General features: G+C 36.7%; 1 pseudogene; it reads right to left on the reverse strand.

The window, feature by feature from the left end:
* Nucleotides 1-6,423: 6,423 nt before the first annotated feature.
* Nucleotides 6,424-10,690, reverse strand: LOC133309398 (disease resistance protein RPV1-like; annotated as a pseudogene).
* Between the last annotated feature and the right edge of the window lie 8,583 nt (nucleotides 10,691-19,273).

Consider the following 19,273-nt stretch of genomic DNA (forward strand, 5'->3'; position numbering starts at 1 on the left):
ATTAATTAAGTGAGAGGCTTAAGCATCCATAAAACTGTATATAATTGTGGTTGTGTCCTGCGAATAATTGGTCAGATTACCTACTTCAAGTAGCTTCATGAAGCTCACTAATGTTATGGTTATATAAAATAAATGTTCAACTTGTATGCATATATTACATTATGACCGCCGGGGCATGGCCAATCATAATGTTAACAAGCTTATTTTTTCTAACGCACAAAGTAGATAAGCAGTAGACAATTTTCAGCCTTCTGTGTCTGACACGGATCATCAACAGCTTTTTCAGGAATCACTTGAAACATGAGTATGCCTATTTGGACTTTTTGGTGGACTTGTGGGATATATGCAGTCCAACTATTGTAAATGTTGTATTTTACTTTTTGGTGACTCTTCAAGTTGAAGAAGACAGTTATTGTGTAGGGCGGTCAAATGATTTGATCATTCTCAATACAAGAACGCTCCGATGATTTCTCTTCCTATCCCGTGGCATGTTGAATAAACATTAAATATGGAGTTATGTGTCAGTTTAATTTTTAATGAGTTTAATTCAGCAAACGTTAAATGTCAGTTTTATGTTTTTAAGTTTCTGAAGTTATGTAAGTTTATTGTGGTGTTAAGTATCTTTATTGTAGAGTTATAAGTTTTGTAATTTAAAAATCTATTGTTTGAATGTAAAAGTTACGACTTCTACCTTAGTAAAACTTCTTTGTTTTTACTCTTCTCCTATCAAATTGGTATCAAAGCCAATGGAGAGTATGACCGGTAATGCACCGCTACCCCGACTTACGAAGGCGAACTACGAGAATTGGAGCATCCAAATGAAAGCTCTTCTCGGGTCTCAAGACGGTTGGGAGGTCGTCCAAGAAGGTTTCGAAGAACCGGAAACTACCGCAGGGTATACGGCGGCTCAAAACAAGGCGTTGAAAGAGACGCGATCGAAAAATAAGGCAGCTTTGTACATGTTGTTTCGAGCTGTTGACGAGTCGGGCTTTGAGAAGATTGCGAGTGCGACAACTTCAAAAGAAGCGTGGGACATTTTGGCAAAGGTGTACAAAGGAGCAGATCGAGTTAAACAAGTCCGCCTTCAAACTCTTCGCGGCGAGTTGGAAGGCATGAAGATGAAGGAGTCGAAAGGTGTCTCTGACTACATCACGCGTGTTCAAAGCGTGGTGAACCAACTCAACCGAAACAGAGAAGCATTAACCGATGCGCGAGTTGTGGAGAAGATTTTGAGGTCATTAACCGACAACTTCGAGAATGTCGTATGTGCCATAGAAGAGTCAAAGGACCTAGCAACGCTCACGGTCGACGAGCTCGCTGGTTCTCTCGAGGCACACGAACAACGCAAGAAGAAGAAGGAGGAGGAGACACTCGAGCAAGCACTTCAAACCAAGGCAGCAATCAAAGATGAAAAGGCACTCTATTCTCAAAACTTTAGAGGTAGAGGGCGTGCCCGTGGAGGTCGAGGAAATGGTCGCGGTGGTAGAGGTCGCGGTCAAGAAGGGTATTATGAGGAGAAGGGGCAATCAAACCAACAGAATTGGCGTGGAAGAGGGCGCGGTCGTGGGAGAGGCGGTCGGTCAAATTATTCCAACATCGAGTGCTACAAGTGTGGCAAATATGGTCACTATGCAAAGGATTGTAACTCTGATAAGTGTTACAATTGTGGCGAGGTGGGGCATTTCGCGAAAGAATGTCGATTCGAGAAAAAGGTGGAAGAGACAACCAACCTAGCCACGGAAGATGAGGCGAAAGAAGGTCTTCTCATGATGACACACAATGAAGGCAACACCGACAATGACACAGTGTGGTACCTCGACACGGGTGCAAGCAACCATATGTCCGGGCACGAGCACCGATTCAGAGAGATGCGAAAGGTGGAAACTGGACATGTGTCGTTTGGAGATGCGTCGAAGGTTGAGGTCAAAGGCCAATGTACGATTTTTTACTTACAAAAGGATGGCTTAATTGGATCAATCCAAGATGTGTATTACGTACCAGACCTCAATAGCAGCATCTTGAGTATGGGGCAACTCATGGAGAAAGGTTATTCGGTACTTATGCAAGGCCGAATTTTACACTTGAAAGATAAGCAAAGGCGTTCGGTCGCTCGAGTTGAAATGGGGAGAAATCGCATGTACAAGCTGAATTTGAAAAGCGTGCGAGAAAATGTTTGCAGGTAGACGTAGAAGACAAGGCGTCGCTGTGGCATCTCCGTTTTGGTCACCTACATCATGGTGGTCTAAACGAGTTAGCAAAGAAGAATATGGTGCACGGGCTACCAGACATGGACTACGAGGGAAAGTTTTGTGAAGAGTGTGTGCTTGGCAAGCATGCGAGAACTTCGCTTTAAAAGAAAGCAGAATATCGGGCTAAGCAACCTCTTGAGTTGATTCATACTGACATGTGGACCAATCACCCCTGAATCTTTTAGCGGTAAGAGGTATTTTATTTCCTTTATTGATGATTTCTCACGAAAAACTTGGGTTTATTTTTTGAAAGAAAAATCCGAGGCGTTCGAGGTGTTCAAAAAGTTCAAAGTGATGGTGGAAAAGACAACCGGTAGACACATCAAATCCATACGATCTGATAGAGGTGGAGAGTATACTTCAACAGTTTTCATGGAGTATTGTGAGGAGCAAGGCATAAGGCGGTTTCTAACCGCACCGTACTCTATGCAACAAAACGGTGTGGCCGAGAGGAAGAACAGGACCATTCTTGACATGGTTCGATCAATGCTCAAGAGCAAGAAGATGCCGAAGGAATTTTGGGCGGAAGCTGTGCAATGTGCCATCTATGTGCAAAATCGGTGTCCACATGCGAAGTTGGATGATCAAACCCCGCAAGAGGCATGGAGCGGACAAAAACCGACAGTCTGTCGTCTCAAAGTATTTGGTAGTGTGGCCTATGCACACGTGCCAGATCAGCGAAGAACGAAGCTTGAAGACAAAAGCAAAAGGTATATTTTTATTGGGTATGATGAGAAAACAAAAGCATACAAGTTACTCGACCCGATAAGCAAGAAGGTTGTGGTGAGTCGTGATGTTCGAGTTAATGAAGCAAGCGGTTGGGATTGGAATAACTCAACGGAGGTTATCATTGAAGTTGGAGAATCATCAATTGTTACACCAACAACCATACCGATAAATTCTGAAACTACTAATGATGAAGATGAACCGCGACAACCCAGAATGAGAAGTTTGCAAGATCTGTATGATTCGACAAATGAGGTACACCTTGTATGTCTTTTGTCAGATTCTGAGAATATAAGCTTTGGAGAGGCAATGCGAGACAAGAAGTGGCAAACTGCCATGGACGAGGAGATTAAAGCAATTGAACGCAACAACACATGGGAGTTAGCGGAATTGCCGAAAGGAAGTCAGCCCATTGGTGTGAAGTGGGTGTTCAAGAGAAAGATGAATGTTCAAGGTGAGATAGAACGGTACAAGGCACGACTTGTTGCAAAGGGATACAAGCAGAAGGCGGGAATCGACTATGACGAGGTGTTTGCTCCCGTTGCTAGAATGGAGACAATCCGATTGCTCATTTCTCAAGCGGCTCAATTCAAATGGCCGATATTTCAAATGGATGTCAAGTCGGCATTCTTGAATGGTGTGCTCGAAGAAGAAGTCTACATCGAACAACCACCTGGGTACATGAAAATCGGAGAAGAAAAGAAGGTGCTGAAATTGAAGAAGGCGCTTTACGGGTTAAAGCAAGCACCGCGGGCATGGAATACTCGTATTGATACATACTTCAAGGAGAACGGGTTCGAGCAATGTCCCTACGAACATGCCCTTTTATGTGAAGAAGAGTGGAGGTAATTTGTTATTTGTTTCTCTTTATGTTGATGACCTTATTTTTATGGGGAACAATGATGAGATGATACAAGAGTTTAAGAGCACAATGACACGGGAATTCGAGATGACAGATCTGGGTTTGATGAAGTTCTTCCTTGGTCTGGATGTAAGACAAGGAGAGACGGGTATTTTTGTGTCACAGGAGGTATATGCAAAGGAAATTTTGAAGAAGTACAAGATGGCAGATTGCAACCCAGTTTCAACACCAATGGAACCGGGTGCAAAATTCTCGAAGTTCGATGGAGGAGAACGAGTCGACGCAAGCAAATATCGAAGTTTGGTGGGAAGCCTTCGCTATCTCACATGCACAAGGCCAGACCTTTTGTTAAGTGTTGGCATTGTAAGTCGATTCATGGAAGAGCCAGTTTATTCACATTGGAAGGCGTTGAAGCGAATCCTACGGTATATCCAAGGAACAGTGTCACTCGGGTTATTTGCGATTGGTGTGGAGACTTAGACGATCGAAAAAGCACTTCAGGATATGTGTTCTTTATGGGTGACACGGCATTTACTTGGCTTTCAAAGAAGCAACCAATCGTGACGCTCTCAACATGTGAAGCTGAATATGTGGCAGTGTCTTGGTGTGTATGTCATGCAATATGGCTCAGAAATTTGTTGGGCAAGTTGGAGCAACAACAACTCAGTGCGACTGTGATACGAGTTGATAATAAATCGGCAATTGAGTTGGCAAAGAACCCAGTCAATCATGAGAGAAGCAATCACATCGACGTTCGGTTTCACTTCATCCGAGATCATGTGAAGGAAGGAAATGTAGAATTAGTACACGTGGCAAGTCGGGACCAGGTCGCGGATATCTTCACGAAACCGCTACCGACGGCACTTCTTGACAACTGCAAGAAATTGATCGGCATGAAGGATGGCAGAAGCATTTAAGTTTACGGGGGAGTTTTGTTGAATAAACATTAAATGTGGAGTTATGTGTCAGTTTAATTTTTAATGAGTTTAATTCAGCAAACGTTAAATGTCAGTTTTATGTTTTTAAGTTTCTGAAATTATGTAAGTTTATTGTGGTGTTAAGTGTCTTTATTGTAGAGTTACAAGTTTTGTAATTTAAAAATCTATTGTTTGAATGTAAAAGTTACGACTTCTACCTTAGTAAAACTTCTTTGTTTGTACTCTTCTCCTATCATGGCATATATTCGTTCCATGTAATGATATTCCAACAGTGTTATGTATTGTATTACCTTTGCTTTTTTTATCCCTTTATTGAATGATATATTGAGCTTTGGTTGTTTAGTTACTAGTAGAGGTCACTTACAAGAGAGAAATTAAATCAACATGTGTTGCCTTATTGTTAAATGGTTGCATATCTGTCATTCTGCTCAAAATATAGAATGTTTCTAATATGCCTGGCTTCCGAAACTATCCTTCCACAAGCCAGAATTTACACCTGCCTTGTTTTTTAAAACTGTTGGGTTATTACTACACTTAAAATTCTAAATCCAAACAACTAATGCTGTTTGATTTCATTTTCCCTGGAAAGAAACTGGCAGCATAAGAAAAGTAGTTTGGACTTGGGAGTTTTCTTTTTGCTTCCATAGCATCATAAGCATGAAAAAAGAATTATAGGATCAAAGACTAATGAGATGGAGTATCATGTGTCTTGGTTTAGAGAAGATTTTTTTGACAAGATTCTGGTTTAAGATTGGAATGCTGCACCATAATGTGACAAATATGGCATTTCACTATAACCTTAATGAGAAATGGAAATTAAAGAAACAAATGTTCACTGTGGCAGGGTACAAAAACAGTGATACTAGTCCTCTGAATACGTTGTGAGGGTTTGGTAAGTGAATTCTAGTTGTTGAAAACAGAACATCTTTCCTGGACAAATAATTTTCTCATAGAACTTAATCATATGCAACTGTCTTGATTTCATGGTGTGGAATACTGCCCAAATATTGTATTTCATTGATCACAGAATTTTATTAATTTGAGTTCACACAACACTAGGCAACTGGATGGGCTAAAATCCATTGGAGATGTGTTTTGATCAATTGATCTCCTACAACTTTCACATACATGTAAATAGAATGCAAGTGTGAGAGCATCAGTTAGCAAAGATACTAATAGCCAAACTTGCGTGCAAATTTTATAACCAGCGATAGGTATAATGCGCTCCTGTGACGGTGCAGATATAAATGCAAAGCATATGGTAGTTAAGAAGAAAAAATAATCCACATTAAAAAGAAGAATTTGAGAATCGGTGCCAGCATAGTAGTATCTTGCATGGTAGTTTTGATCATACTTACATACATGTACCTTTTGAGTAATCGTAGCTTTTATCTGTTTGTTTAAACACTTAACATGTCCGTGTTATGACTTTAAATTATAAGAGCTATGTTGACAACTTGAATATTATAACCAAATGGGTTTCAATGATATCGAATAATAAACTTTCTTATAAATTAAAAACTTCACCTTAAACCAGAAGAAGGAAGTTCATCGGATGATACTAAGAACAGCCAAATTCTATTTGTTATATGACATTGAGGTATTTAGAGTACAATTACGCAAATTCCATTTGATGAATGAAATTGCGCTATGCCAATGTGCTTATTGGGCTTACCCCATACCCCTTTAACGCAACCCTCCTTGTTCCTGAGCTTGCTGTAACCTTGATTTTAAATCTTGTCAGTGTTTTGGGCCTGTTATTTAGGTAGTGAGAACAGCGCTGGTCGTACATCACACACACATGATCAGAGCGAGTGAAGATGCTGAATTGCGTAGACGTGTACATGTCGACACTGCCCATGTTGTTACCCTCACCCTCACCATCACTGATAAGGATGTTAAATTTCAATGACTTAAACGATTGGTTCTCTCTGATGATGAAGCAGAAAATGAAGCCTAATGGAGGAGAGTGTGGAGCAGAAGAGAGATCAATAATTACATCATCAGTTGTCTTGTCGTCTTATACTCCAACCACTCTGGAACTCTGCTGTCTGGATACACACGTACACGTACGTTGCTTGATCATCGTAATTTTCAACATCATCGTGTTCTGGAGTGGATAAATGTCGTGCTAAATTCATCACGTTAATTTGCACATTCAACTCAATAGCCATGAGAGATTGTTCATCCAACTTCAAGCAATCCAAGAACTCAACCCTTCTCCTATTTTCATTGAATTGTTCAGTGGCTGTTGAAGGGAACAATACAGTCTCTGGTGCTGTGCATTCTTGGGCAAGTAGAGTTTCAAGGGAGGGGGATGCTCAAGTAGAGTCTGAAGCTTCCAACAATTTTGTATGTAAAGATGTCGCAGTCTTGTAAGATTTTTGATAGATGAAGGCAAGCTCTCAAAATCACAACATGCAAGGTTTAAGATTTCAAGCTTGCTTTGATGTCCAAAAGATGAAGGCAAAGCATTGATTAGCGTGGTTCGTAAATCTAATTTCATTATATTCTCTGATGTCACTGAGAATTTCCTTAAATTTTGGCATAAGTGAAGCCTGAGAGAGTGTAGGGAGCTTAAATGGGTATCGCTTGTAAGTCTGACAAGGGATCTGCAATCACGTGCATCCAATTTCTCAAGCTTGTCTAGAGAGAAAAGGTGCACGCTAATCAACATAAAACAATGATGGATATAAAGTACTTCAAGATTTGTGGCTTTTGATAAGTCTGGCAGCTTCTTCAATGATCTCGACCAAGAGAGGTTAACTTTTTTCAAATTCACCAGATTCTGTAACAAAATAGAACAAAGAAAGACATCACACATGTGCAAAAGTTGTTACTTTAGTATTCCTTGAGTTTAGAGAAAATTATAAAAGATTAACACATATATTTACCTGTACTCCATCCCAAAGTTTTTCCACTCTACTCCCTGTCAAGTCCAACACAAGAAGTTTTTCTACAGAAAATTTCACTGGCAAGGATTTCAGAGGATAACTCTTCCAACGAAGATATCTTAGTTCAGTTGGCAAAGATTGAAGCTCTGGAGGAAGAAGATACAAGCAATCTGGATCATATGCGCATTCAAAATCCAAAAATTGTAGTTTGCTCATCTTAGCAAATACGTGAGGGCTCAACATGAGCTTCCTGCCTGGTGAAAAGGACGCCCTTATGCTTCTAATGGCCATAGTCCCCTGCCACAAAGTAGAAAAAACACTTTAAACACCGTTAAAAGCCATATTTCCCATAAAAGATTGAAATGTTATAAAAAAATATTTAATGTTTAATTTATGCTTTTACCTTATCACATTTTAATACTTCACAAACGTCATTACGATCCCCCAAATGACTGCCGCTTTTTGGGTCTTCACTAGATCCGTGACAAACAATCTCCCAAGCCATTTCTTGTATAATATCATGTACAGAAACGACATTATCTTCAGAAATAATTATAAGAGCTTTGTCTTTGAGGCTTTCTAACCCAACAACCACTGAATTATCACTTTCATGATCTTTCAATAAAAGTTTTATGTAGCCCACTTTCAAATTCAATCCACTAAAGAAACATGCAAGATCTAAAAATATCCTTCGCTCTTTGGGATGTAGATCATCATAACTTAGCTTCAGTAAATCGTAAACTTTCTTATTTGCCATTTTTTTAATATTTCCAAGCTGACTTTCCCACTCTTCCTTATCTTTTCCACAAAGAAGACGACCCAAAACTCTAAGAACTAATGGAATGCCTTTGGCATAATTGACCACCACCTTTGATAGCTCAGAGTACTCCATTTCAAGATGATTTTGTTTGAAGGCATGAAAGTTGAAAAGCTTAAGTGCTTCATCAAACTTCAATGCTCCTACCTTGTATATGTCATCATCGTCAACTTTGCAAGCCACAAGCACTTGCATATCTCTAGTCGTTACAATGATTCTACTACCTGATCCAAACTGGTCATGACCTCCAACTAACATTTCTAGTTGATCTGGATCATCAACATCATCTAGAACAATGAGAACCTTCATACGACCAAGCCTCATCATCACATAACCAGGCAATTCATTTGTAGTGTTCATTTTTACATCTGCTAAAATTCTAGAAAAGAGTTTCTCTTTTAAGGAATTGATTCCACCTCTTGCTGATTCTTTTCTTACGTTTTCCAGAAAACAACAACCTTCATACTCAGACCTTAGTTTGTTCAATACTTCTTGTGCAATGGTTGTCTTGCCAATACCGTCGATACCCCAAATTCCAATAACACGCACGTCTTTTGAATCTTGACGTAACAATGACTCTAAATGTGCAATTGGTGTGCCAATTCCAACAAGTCCTTTTGACTGAATTGGGTGCTTATTCAACCTCATCATTAATTTATGATTGACGGTTTTGATTATTTTATCAAGGAGCTCGGCATCATTCCTATACAACAAAGAGAAAGAGAAAATACAATAAATTTAATGAAATTCCTGTAAGTTCACTTTGTTTTGAAGTTTGAAGAGGGGGGAGGTACCAAAACTAAAGATCTTGTTGGATGTTTTTAGAAATATTGAAATATATGAATCAATTATTTGTATGATTCGAAAATTGGAGTAGAGATAGGATATTGTTACTACCAATTGATGTTACTACTAATGTCATTATCATTTTATTTTACCTGTTAGATTGATTATGTTGATCCAACCGTTACGATTTAACTTTTTAGAAACCTTCTTTCTTCTCCCTATATTTATTAAATATGGAGAATCATAACCATACAAAGGTGAAAATAAATATAACCGTTGGATCCACGTAATCGATCTAAAGGTGAAAGAAAGTTCGTATTGACATTGATAGTAACATTAATTGGTAATAACAATATCATATCTCTTAATTGTATTACATGGGTATAATTAAGAATGGCATATGTGACTACAAAAAAAGAAAGAATAAAAGAATGGCATATGTCATTGTTTAAGAGAGAATGAAGATAAAAATTAAATCACTCTCAATAGAACATACTATAATTTAATGCATATAAAAGGTTGAATCGAAAATAAGGGGATGAAACATTATAGAGAACACAACAGAGGTAAAGAATAGTAACTTGAAATTCTTAAAAACGATCAAATATTTGTTTTCCCATTTTTATATTATTATTAATTAATAATTGGTCTTTTTTTATTTTTACTTTTTCATTCTTGAAATTCTCAATGGTGCTAAGTTAACCAAAGTTAGGTAATAGGACGGGCTATAATTTAGAATCAAATTTAGAGTTTGCTTTGATTTAAACAAATATTAAGATAATGTTATGTGACATTGACTAATATTTGTGGAAATAATAACTAATAAGCGTAAATTCTAGTGAAAACAATTTTTAAATAATTGTTTTTAAGCAAACACCTATTGATAATATGCATAGATCTATAACACACATTAAACAGAAAAAAAATATTTAACATCTGTTGGAAGAAAATAAGAAAATAAACTTACCGGAAATCTGATGACTTAATTCCAGATAAATGCACAGATTTGTTCAAAGCATCCCTCCATGTTTGCAATTTTGTCAAATTATACTTTTCTTCATGTTTAGCAAACGCATTTCCATAACTCTTCTTTACATTTGTGGGATCTACTTTGTAAAAAACAGGTATTACAGTCTGGTCACGTTCTTCTCTGCACTCAACTATTTTCTCAAGTTCATCCAGACACCAATGTGAAGAAGCATATTCTTCGGAGAATATGATCACTGAAATTAATGATGTTTCGATTATTCCAAAAAGTGATGATATTTCAGCTCCTCTTTCAAGTTTATCATCTACAAAGCATCTATTTGCTTTCGACCAAAAGCATCAGTCAAATGGCTGAGAAAACCATCACGGATGTCCTTGACCCTGAAGCTAACAAAAACATCATATTTTTTTTGATGTGATTTGCCTGACATTTTCTTTGCCGCTACACCCTTCAATTTCGGAAATAAAAAAGAGACAAAGAAATACAACATACCAAGGTATAAATAAAGGACAAAGAAATAAAACATATTCAATTTTTGAAATTATCAAGAGAAAAAGAGCATGCTTGTTGGATTGGAACAAGTGCACTCTGTATCTTTCTTTACCACTACTATACCCTTGAATATCAAAATAAGTGAGCCACAAAGTAACTGGAAAGAAGAAGAAAGAGAGAAAATAAATGAAAAGATCAAAAGAACTTGAAAGAATAGAACTTTATAACAAGTTCAAATTAGTGGTTAACCAAAAGGAGATACCAGCTCCTTCTGGATTTGCAAGCTTTCAAATTAAGCCTTAATATTGATGCAATCTGCCAATCATGATCAATAATCTTTAGTCTTTAAAAACCATCGTTAAGAAATCCGGACCGACCAGGCCAGGTCAACCCGAAAATTGGTAAATCGGTCATATATCCGATTTGGTTGAAGCAACGGACCGGCTATGCACTATGCACTATGCACTTACAAAACTAATATTATCTCAATTATGCACTATGTAGAAAATTTCAATTTGATTTATAATTAAAAAAGTCATTTTCTGAACCTAAAGCCCCGTATCAGGATCATTATATTTTTGTTTGATCTTTTATTGGATAATAATATGTAATTTATTATTTTTTATATTGAAATATTTGAATTTTTTATCATTTTTTTAGATATTTGAGTATGTTTATAATTATTTAATATAAATTATAAAATTACATATAATTACCGGGTTGAACCAGTGACCCAATAATCCAGTACCTCGACCGGGTCAATGACTGGTCGGTTTTAATAACATTGTTAAAAACAATTAAATAAAGGAATTTATCTACTTGATCTTTTACTATTTCATTCTTCTTTTCTTTGTTTCCCACCTTTTCTTTGGCCAAAAAAGAATAAATTACCGGGTTGAATCAGTGACTTACTGGTTGAACCAGTGACCCAATGACCCAGTACCTCGACCGGGTCAATGATCGGGTCAGTTTTAATAACATTGTTAAAAACAATTAAACAAGAAATTTCTCTGCTTGATCTTTACTATTTCATTCTTCTTTTCTTTGTTTCCCACCTTTTCTTTGGCCAAAAAAGAATAAATGATGCAGATCAATGTGAAAGCAGTTACTAACCTCGAATGTTTCACCGAATTGATGCTGTGGCTGATTAGGTATCAGATTAAAGTCTTGCTCATATATGTTGGAGCAATATCCACCTTGATCAGCTGTTTAATATATAGAAGATGCAATTTCCTTGACCGTATAACAAAACTTAAGCAAGAAGCAATTTCATTGAAAGTTGTCTTTTCAGGTACAACCTAGAAGCAATTGCACACTTACACTCTACCAGAATGGCAAATTCACGACATGCGGTTTTTTATAGAACAATTCAATTTGATGTTAGGTAACACAATTTATAAAGAATTACAATCGTTGGCATAGTTAATTAAGAAACTTCTCCGCACTTACATTTTAAATTTTTCCATTTCTTTTTGCGGACTTTAGAACAATTGTTTATATTTTGTCATTGACCAATTATTTTAGTTGGGATGTTTGCGAATTGGATTGGATTAATTTTTTTTGGGGGGGGGGGGGAAAAACAGAGCTGATACGATCTATTTCAGTTTTCTTATAATAATATCGTATTGGTTTCATTCAAAATTTAAATTTAATCTAATTCAATTCAATTTAAATCAGTTTGTATTTGATTTTTTTGTTAACTTTTTCAATATATTAATTTGTTCTATCCTAGGGATAAAGATGTATGACCAATTTATTATTCGACTTCATACTGAAATTCTTATAAAAATATTTCTCAATCTGCTTCAGATAAGTTTATATCCGGCCACCTCAAAACTACGTCGTTTTGATTATTTATTTCCTTATAATTATTGATTCACCTTTGAATGGTTATGATTTCCTTTTTCTCTCTCTTTCTTTATCACTATTGATCCATCTTTGTACGGTTATTATTTAGTATATATATATATATATACTGTCGGACCTAGGTGGGCACTTATGTCCGCAAGTGCAGACATAAGATTTTGGATTTTAGTTTTTTGTTGTTGTTGTTGTTGTAGCTATGTAGATCATTATTTGTCTCTTGGTTCAATATTTATATTAAGAGTAAATATCATTTTAAGTTCCTAACAAAAAATATAGTTTCCACTTTAGTCCCTTATCAAAAATTAGTCTCGAGGAGGTCCCTATAAAATTCAAAGTGAATCAATTTAGTTAAAATCGTAGTCCTTCACAAATTCAAAAAGAGACCTGCATTAGTCCCTCAAAAAGACTAAAATGAGTCCACTTTAAATTTCATAGGGACCAAGTGACTATTTTTTTTATAATGGACAAAAGTGGGGACCGGATTTTTTGTTAGGGACCAAAAAAGATATTTATTCTTATATTAGTTAGCAACGTAGCAATGTACAGAGATGATTAAAACAATGTAGCAAGGCAAATTGAGTAGAGAGAAAACTTATTCTTCCGCCCGTGTCACGTACCCATTCCCATGATTTCTTCATCCTTTGTTATGAAAGTAACTAGATTATGAGCGGTTCAAGCGTTAATTTAAACTTTCTTTACAAAAAAATATTTCGGGGACGCTGCCCCCGAACCTCCGCCACTAAATGTGCTAACATAAAGCAATTTTCCTGGGTCCGCCACTATATATATATATATATATATATATATATATATATATATATTTCACCCTAACTTAAACCACCACTCTTTATATTAGTGTACTATAATTATACAATATACATTAATCTATCTTCAGATTAATCACATCACAAAACTTCACATGCTGACACCAAATCAAAACATTATATTAAAAACTCACAGCACAAAATTTCAACACAGCACAACAATTACATCACAACACAAAATTTTAAACATAACACAATAAATACATCACAGCACAAAATTTCAAGCATAACATATAATAACCCTCACATGTAATTGTGAATTTAATTATAGATTAATGATTTTATCATAATATTGAAGAATAATTAGAGGGAAAGTATAAGAAAAAAAAATTAAAGTCACCAGGTGAAAAAGTATTAAAAATGATAGTTAAGGGGTAAAAATACAGGTAAATAAAGTTACTCAAAAAGTGAAAGTAAATATGAAAATATTACCACAAAAATATTGTAAACCAATGTTGAAAGTTGGATTGAGAGTTTAGCGAGCGGGGTAGATAAATTGGTACCCACTTGGAATAGTCAAGCCACTTAGAAAACCCAAAACACCTCACTTCTCTTATTCTCTTTCTACTTACCCAAACTCGACGGTCTGCTTTTTTCTCTACCAAGGGAGAACTCCTTTCACCCTTATTATTGTGAACCACTTCCATCTTCTTGAAGCAAGAAAGATTACTACCCATCTTCTCATCTATTCCATTGTTAGTTGTATTTGGGAGTGAGTAGTGAAACACATTTTGAAAGACCTATTTTCGATTTTGTGTTTGTGGGAGGTGCATTTCTAGGATTGGAAGCTTGATTTGTCTTCCTCCTAGTGAATTGAAGCTTCTAAGGTAAATACCCTAACCTCATTGTTGGATTTTCATGAAAATATCATGATTTAGGGTTGTATAATTGAGATTTGATGGTATGGATAGTTAAAGAGCGATTTGGGCATAGCTTCCTTTGTTAAATATACTTAGGATTGCTTTTTAATGAAAGACAAAAAACGAAATCATCGTTTAGCTCATTATAGAAAATCATGATTTTTTTGGCTATATGTCAATTTCAAAAATTTAATGGTATGAGTAGTTGGAAAGTGATTTGTAGGTCAGTCCCTTTGCTAAACATGCTTAGGATTGGTTCTCGTAAAAGAAAAAAATTATAAAATCTCCATTTAGAACACTTGATAAATTGGCCTCAAAAATCAAGTGTAGGTGCCTTGTATGTGTAGTCTTGAAAATTGAATATGGTATACTAGTATATATGTACTGATTGTCTTCACATATTTGGAATAGGTTGTGATATTGTGAGAGATTGTGACCCCTTGGATACAAGGAGTGCATTAAAGGACAGTGCTGATAAGTAGGCTTTCGGTCCTTGGGGTTAATCCCTCGTTTAGTAAGGGTGGTTCTTTCTATAGTATGTAGATATGAACTGTTATATGATGCATGTATATGCATGTATGTTTGTATGCCACACAAGAGGAGTTACCTTGTGTGTGAAGCATAAGAGTAGTTACCTTATGCATAGTACAGAATGAGTTACCATGTACGGGTATGTTGCAAGATGAGTTACCTTGCGTAATGCATACATGTTTTATTCTCTGGCCAGTAGGATTTATTCTTTGCATACTACATTGTCATACATATTCTGATGCATGCATGGATATTTTATAAATTATGATTGTACTGGAAGTGAGCTTAGGGATGGAGGAGCCATCCAAGAGTCACTAGCTTATTGAGATAATTATATTATATCATCCCGCATTATAGGGATTACCATTTCGGGTACAGGAGCTGATGGTGCTAAGGCATCGCGTGGCAAAAGGCTAGAGGAGAGATACTATCTGACATGATAGTATGATTTGATTAATATGCTTATATGTATTTGGTATGGTTTTATTTTGGATATGTATCTATATGTCATGTCATTATTTTGAGAGCATAGGGGATATCTATGCCATGTTACTAGCTTGTATATATTGTAGTTATGCATGCTCAGGTCTATGCTACTTATTTAATTGCATCTCTTTTGTTTATTTTATGTAATTATTTAAGTAAAATTATGTACGTTATATGGAGATCATATTACTATGAGATAGCCTTGGCCTTGGATGGCTAGGCAAAATGTTTATTCATTTTGTGACTTGCTTAGTATATTGATAAATTGTTAATTAGGTGAAAATTTCTAGGATGGGAATTAATCTCAATAGTCTGAAAAACAGACGGAATATCGTCCGCGAAATGTAAAAAGAGTAGGTATTGTTGCAATATGTAAGGTAAAAGGAAAAAGTTAACCACGAGCTTCCGCATTTAATAAGTTGAAATGTGCTGCGCTTACTACCATATGAATGTTAATTAAACGGTTGTAGATGGGGCATTATGTAACAGCCCGTTGTATACCGGTATTGTTAACATTGATTATGATATTAAACGCAGTTACAATCATAGCAATTCATTTATAAAAATGCGAGCAAACTTTTTCCTGTTTATTACGCGAGCATTTAAAACAATAATAAAGCGTAATAAATAAAAGCTGTGACCGCAACTGTAAACTCTTTGCGGAATAATTATTTAAACTATCTAAATATCATATAATACTCCTCTCAAGTCACTAAGGGGTTCCCATAAATCCACTTAGCTAAAATCTCACTTTTACGTTTTCTACCTATCCGAACATAGTTCGATATTTTAATTACTGCGGATAAACCGCATGCCGCGAACCTCTCATCTTTTAGTATGTTATTCTAGACTTAATTACCTTTCTAACAAGATATCACACGAGTCATAAAGTTCTTGTTTTCTCCAGATATCACCGTTTGAAGTTGGACAAGTAAGTCTGCAACCTCAAACAGGGCCCTAAATAGCCCTCACTCTCTCAATGATTCTGAAAATCCACTTAACCAATTTCTCTCAAATATTTATACAGTAAACTAGATACCTCAAGCTTCAATTTGACATATCATACATATAATTTGACCAAGAAACAAAGCAGGAATAATTTTTCCAAAAACTGCCAGAAACAGCCCCATGTGCAGGGGCGTTCTGCATAGTCTGGGTTCTCTGCCTCCTACAGGGCTGCGTGGTTATCCTTTGGTTCTCACATTTTGACTCAAGGTAGTTGACATCTCATGCTTTAAAATGGCGTATGGCACATCCGTATTGGACATTTGTGGAGAGAGATATTCTCTCCCAAAATTTACCCAAATTCTGCCAATTTCTAGAAATTTAGCTAGAGTTTCCTTTGTTTTTCCAATAAATCTCACCTTTGAAGGTGTGTTATCTAATCTCAATTTTGTACCTAATAATCATGGGTGGCACTCAAGAACTAGCAATGTCTTGGTGCTCTTACAATCCTTCACCATTGATTCTAGATGTGGTGAAGAAGGAAGTAACAAAACTCTTGCAAGCTGGAATGATTTACCCCATCTCTGATAGTCAGTGGGTTAGTCCTGTCCAGGTGGTCCCTGAGAAGTTGGGAGTCACTGTGATTGCCAACCAGAATAATTAGCTAATTACAACAAGAGCTCAAAATAGTTGGAGAGTCTGCATAGACTACAGTAGGCTCAACCAGGCAACCCGCAAGGACCACTATCCTCTTCCATTTATTGATCAGATGTTGGAGCGGTTGGCTGGTAAATCCCACTGCTTGTGTTGGTCATTTTGGACCACAAAGAATTGCTAGGAAGGTTCTAGATTCTGGTTTGTTCTGGCCTTCTCTATTTCACGATGCTTATGAGTTTTGTAAGTCTTGTGATAATTGTCAAAGAGCTGGTAGCATTTCCCGTAGACATGAGATGCCCCAAAACCCTATACTTTTCTGTGAGGTTTTTGATGTTTGGGGTATTAATTTTATGGGTCCCTTTCTTGTTTCCTTTGGTTTTGCTTACATACTCTTAGCTGTGGATTATGTTTCTAAGTAGGTTGAGGCGAATGCCACCCGAACTGATGATTCTGCTGTTGTTGCAGATTTTGTCTGTTCTCATATTTTCTGTAGGTTTGGCATTCCTTGAGCTATTATCAGTAACCAGGGCTCACATTTTTACAATAGGAGCATGGATTCTTTACTGAAAAAATATGGAGTCTTCCACAAAGTAGCTACAGCATACCATCCACAGACAAATGGCCAAGCTGAAGTTTCAAACAGAGAGGTTAAGCAAATCCTTCAAAAGACTGTCAATGCTAATAGAAAAGATTGGAGCAAGAGGTTGGAAGATGCTTTGTGGGCATACAGTACTGCCTATAAGACTCCGATTGGGATGTCCCCTTACCGGCTTGTTTATGGTAAGGCATGTCACCTACCAGTGGAGCTGGAGCATCGGGCATATTGGGCTGTGAAACAGTGTAACATGGACCTAATCCAGTCAGGGGGAGAAAGGAAACTACAGCTGCAAGAGTTAGAGGAGCTTCGTTTGGATGCCTATGAGAGCTAACTCATATACAAGGAAAAGATAAAGGCATTCCATGATAAGCAGATCCTGAGGAAAGAATTTACAGTGGGCCAGAATGTGTTGTTATTCAATTCTCGTCTTAAGTTCATGCCTGGTAAACTTAGATCAAGATGGGATGGCCCCTTTGTTATTACTGATATTTTTCCTTATGGTGCGGTTGAATTAAGTGATAAGCAGACTGGAAACACTTTCACTGTGAATGGGCATCGTCTGAAGCCCTTTTATGAAGGAGCACAATAGCAGCTTGTAGAGACACAGATGAATGCAGAGCTTTGGTTGCTTAATGTTGTTTTCCCTCCTTAAGGAGGACAGGGAGTTCACTTCCTTTCTTAGCTTTGTTTTTCATGTTTGGATTTCAAAAAAAAAAAAAAAAGTTGATTGATTTTCTTGTTCTCTCTTATGATTAGTGAGTTATACATGGATTATACTTAAATCACAGGGTTTGATAGAAATTTCTGCTTAGGCTTGGTTCTTGATTCTTGGATTACATTACTTGTTACTTGATACTGTGCTGCTGATTGCATGATTTGGTATACCCTTGTGAGGTTTTGAACCTGTAGACATGGTCTTCATTTGTAGGCCAGTCTTTCTTTCTTGTGTGATTCTGCTCTTGATTGTTGTCCTCTAGAACTTGCTCTTGTTCTTTTTGAAACTGTATTTTTCACTTGCATTCATGAATATGATTGAGGCATTCTTTCTTTTCTTTCCCACGATAGCCAAATAGCCATCCTTGCATTGTATTCCCTTGATTAGCCCTTTTGTGCCTTATGTAACCCTTATTTCTTAGCCACATTACAAGCCTAAGTGAAAAACCAATTAATTCCACATCTTGGAGATTTACTGAGCATTGCTTTTACTGTAGTGTTTTGTTTAAGTGTGGGGGTTTTCCCGAGACGTGAAAAGTCTAAGTGGGGGGTAACCATCTGGATATTTTGTCTGTATTATTGTTTCAAAAGAGATGAGAAAAAAAAAGAGTTTGTTTGTTTGTTATTCTTTATATTTGTTTAAAAAAAAGGTTTTGTTATTCTTTATATTTGTTTTATTTTTAGTTTAGTTATTAACTTTTGCTCTTTGTAAGTTTCTGGGGTGTTTAGCTTTCTCTTCCATATTCATCCATACCTTTACCTCAGCCCCATTACAACCCTGCATAAAGCCATCTTGATTTGTGCCCAAACAGCAATGGGAGAAACTCAATTCAGACTTACTTATGGATGTGAGGCTATGATCCCGGTAGAAATAGGGGAGCTTTCTTGGAGAAGGATAAATGCTATCAAGCAAAAAAAAAAGAATAGTAAGGTTCTTGCAATCAAACTAGACCTGATAGATGAAGTCGGAGTTACGGCACATTGCCGGGATATGGCAATCAAACGTTTGATAGCAGTCAGATACAACAAAAAAGTAAGAC

This window comes from Gastrolobium bilobum, unplaced genomic scaffold (genome assembly GCF_033153095.1).
Source record: "Gastrolobium bilobum isolate Gb01-03AN ecotype WA unplaced genomic scaffold, APGP_CSIRO_Gbil_v1 utg61359, whole genome shotgun sequence".
Taxonomy (NCBI): domain Eukaryota; kingdom Viridiplantae; phylum Streptophyta; class Magnoliopsida; order Fabales; family Fabaceae; genus Gastrolobium; species Gastrolobium bilobum.